A 3,709-nucleotide genomic window follows, 5' to 3' on the forward strand; every position below is an offset into this window, starting at 1 on the left:
TGCTGATTTTTCCAGGAAATATCGGGCAAGAAAAGCTTCTACCATCTCCTCCTAAGTATATGTCGATGCTCTAGGTAATTAATGTAACCGCTACTTTGCTTTTCCCTTCAAGGAAAATGGGAAGGCCCTCAACTATGAGTCTGTCATAATTTGGCAGTGTCCTCTGCTATTCATTCTGTTCTGCCATATTTTCTAACCCTTCACCTTCTACCTCAACTTTATTTGACTATTCTTGCAAAGGTTCTTTTTCCCTTGTATGAAGTGTTCGTTAAAGTTCAGGATCTCCGTCACCCAATGTCGAAGGGTTTCCTCGGGTCATAACTTGGAGTACAACCAAAAGAAAGAAAATTAAATCAAAATGATGGAAGAATAAGAAAGTATAAAATAGAATAAATGTTGAATAGCTAAAATAGCAAAGCGCTAAGTGTTTCTAAAATGCCTATTCACTATCAGCGGCGCCAAAAACTTCACAACACGCTTTTTGCGTGTATACCTAAGTCGCAGGGTTTGTTGAGCTAATAATACCACGGTGAGTGGGTGAGTCGTATCCACAGGGAATAGTTATTGGAAACACAAAGATTGCTATTTAACTAGAATGAAGATGAATTGATAGTGGTGTGAACAAAATAAATGAGAATGGAAATAAATAAAGAAGAAGGAAAATAGACGCCATAAATATGAGAAGAAAGAAAATTTATAAGTGCTTATGCGATAAGAATGCGAAGTGTTCTTTCCTTATGATGAGCATTACTTTTTTCGAGTTTTAGCGCTAATACATGTGTATTTGTGTTCTTTTTGTGCATATAGGGTTGCAAAGTTAAATATTAAGAAAAAGAGGCCAATGTAGATCGTGAATAAATTATTTGATGAAATCTTGGGAAGGAACAGGGCGCAAAGACACAAGTTGGGCTCAAGATACGAGAATGTATGTCAACCTCCCAGGTATTCAAGCGAAGTACTAATGATGTGGAGGGCATAGAGGCGATCAAATTTGAGTATCGATTTGTATATTAATTGCAAGATCTTCACCAATAAGGTCGTTTATTGAAGAAGAGACGCGATCTACGGCATAAACATGTGCCCATTTATGTTACCTCGATGAAAAATATGGATTCGGGAGTGTTTCTAGATGGCAATGTGGCAAGCTACTGCAGCAATCCAATGTAACAATGTACTGTAGCAGTAATGTTCACGGCCGGCTGAAAATGAGATTTCAAGAGAATCCATACGGGCGTGTGGAAATTCCGCATCCCCATGTAGATGCCCGATTCCAGCCCTTTTAAAGCCGTTATTCCGCCTGATTTCAGCATCTTCTTTCCCATCTTTTCTCCAACTTTGGAGAGGCTTGCGGCTAGGGTTTAGAGAGGTATTGGCAAGGCTCTTTTAGGTGTTCTATGCCTTCAACACCGCGCTTTGCTTGGAAGAAGGTTATTGGGGTAACTTTCATTAGCATCGATTCGGGCGAGTGTGCCCTAGGCGGACAAAGGGGACCTTTGGAAGGGACGAAGCTACTCCACAAGACCATCAACATGAATACCGAGGGGGTTTCTCTATAAATTACTTGTTTTTACATTCGATATCATTGTTGATTGTAACTAGCTCCAGGGAGAGTTAAACCCCTAGTGGGTACTTGGATTTGTGAACCCTAGGATGTATTTGTTTCATTAATCTTCTATTAAATTTTCCTTAATTAATGTGTTTAATTGGGTTTCAATCTTGAATACTTGTTGCAAGATTTCTCTCTTAGAGTGACACTAGGATTGAGAGTCTACGTTGGTAACCTTTGTGAGTGAGTGACACCATGAGGGTTATACCTAGCAAGATTGGTGAGGGTCGAGAGGGTGAGTAGAGAGTTAATGGAGCGTCCCCTTTTCTCTCCGATGTGATTTATCCTACGTCCACATTCCAGGAGTTCTTTGCAGTCATAGTAGAGTGAATTGGATAAAGAATGACCTCTGTTGGGACTTAGTTGCATAGGCAACGGAGTGAAGCGTTGAAGTGACTTTAGCACCTAGGGCTGAATTGCGACTAGGGGTTTTTCGCCCTGACCAAAGGGTTAGATCTATATATTGGAATAGAGTTTGTTACTTGGAATCCCTAGAGTATCTTGCAATTCTACATAGTGTGAGGTGTTGAGATTGATTGATTTCTCCACCGGGACATAGTGTAGAGTTAGTCACGGTTGACCTTAGGTTTGGGACCGTGTGTTTAAGGATTTCCACGTCTCATTAAGCGTAAATTAGGAGATAGAATAGTTGATTTTGCACTTGAAGCAATTGTCCTAGGTGGAACAATATCCGAGTACTCTACTTCTATCGATTGCCGTACCCCTCATCTATTTGTGCTTCTCTCTTCCTAGTTTTTTTTAAGTTTTGCTTTAATTACATTTTATAAAAAAAATCATTATTCTGTCTTTGCTTGGTTAAGTAGCAACTTAAGTATTTTTATTCCCTACTCCTTTTGGATACGATAGCTGACTCACCTGGGAATTTATTACTTCGACAAACCCGTGCACTTGGGGGTCGCACACGAGGGGCGTTGTCAAGTATTGGCACCGTTGCCGAGAGTAAGCATTTAGAGATACTTTGCACTTTGCTATCTAAGATATTCATTCATTTATTTTTTAATTTTATGTCTTCTTATTCTTTCATCGTTTGGATTTGTTTTTCTTTCTTTTGCGCAGCTCCAGGTTATGACCCAAGGGAACCCTTTGACATTGCTTGAAGGTGATCTTAAACTTGAACGTACACTCAAAAAAAGGGTAAAGAACCTGTACAAAACCGTTGCATCAAGCTGAAATAGACATTGAAGGGTTTAGAAAACATGGCAGAACAGAATGAGCAACAGAGAATACTTTCTGATTACGCTAGACCTTCAGTATTGGGGACACAATCTAGTTTTGTGCGACCACTGATTACAGCTCCAAACTTTGAGCTGAAGCCATCATTCATCCAGATGATACAACAATCAACGCAGTTCAATGGTTTGGCCCATGAGGATCCAAACAATCACATTCAAAACTTCTTGGAAGTTTGTGACATGCTGAAGATCAATAGTGTTACGGATGATGCTATTAGATTGAGGGCTTTCCCATTTTCTCTAAAAGGAATATCAAAACAGTGGTTACATTCTTTACTGTGAGCATCCATCACGACTTGGAATGAGAAGGTCAAAGCTTTCATGGCTAGGTACCTCCCTCCGGGAAAGTCGGCAAAGCTTCACAATGAGATTTCGTTGTTTGTTCAGATGGAGCTTGAGTACTTGTTTGAGACATGGGAGCGTTTCAAAGACCTTTTGCGGAAGTGTCCACAACACGGATTCCCTTAGTGGGTGATCATTCAGACCTTTTACAATGGATTGAATCCAAGTACAATATATCTTTTAGATGCTGCCATAGGAGTTACAATGGGGAATAAGAACCCCAATGAAGCCCGACAATTAGTTAAAGAAATTGCCATGAATAGTTACCAATGGAATGAAAAGGAAAGGAAGAAAGTGGCCGGACTACATGAAATTGATGCGGTTACATCATTGACGGCTCAAGTGGAGGTATTGAGTAAGAAGTTAGACACTCTGATTTCTCCTACATTGGCGGCGGTAATGAATTATGATGGATGCGGGAGAGGACATGCCCCATCCGATTGCCAGATAGCCGTTGGTGGTATTTCATCTATTGAGCAAGTTGACTTTGTGGGTAATGCAATGAGAA

At 40.2% G+C, this 3,709-nt stretch overlaps 1 non-coding gene across 1 annotated transcript; it reads right to left on the bottom strand.

The window, feature by feature from the left end:
* Positions 1-3,213: 3,213 nt before the first annotated feature.
* On the bottom strand, positions 3,214-3,320 carry LOC120279712. The gene has a single exon (XR_005542017.1). It is a non-coding gene; the product is annotated as a small nucleolar RNA R71 (small nucleolar RNA).
* Between the last annotated feature and the right edge of the window lie 389 nt (positions 3,321-3,709).

Source organism: Dioscorea cayenensis, chromosome 16, assembly GCF_009730915.1.
Source record: "Dioscorea cayenensis subsp. rotundata cultivar TDr96_F1 chromosome 16, TDr96_F1_v2_PseudoChromosome.rev07_lg8_w22 25.fasta, whole genome shotgun sequence".
Lineage (NCBI taxonomy): Eukaryota > Viridiplantae > Streptophyta > Magnoliopsida > Dioscoreales > Dioscoreaceae > Dioscorea > Dioscorea cayenensis.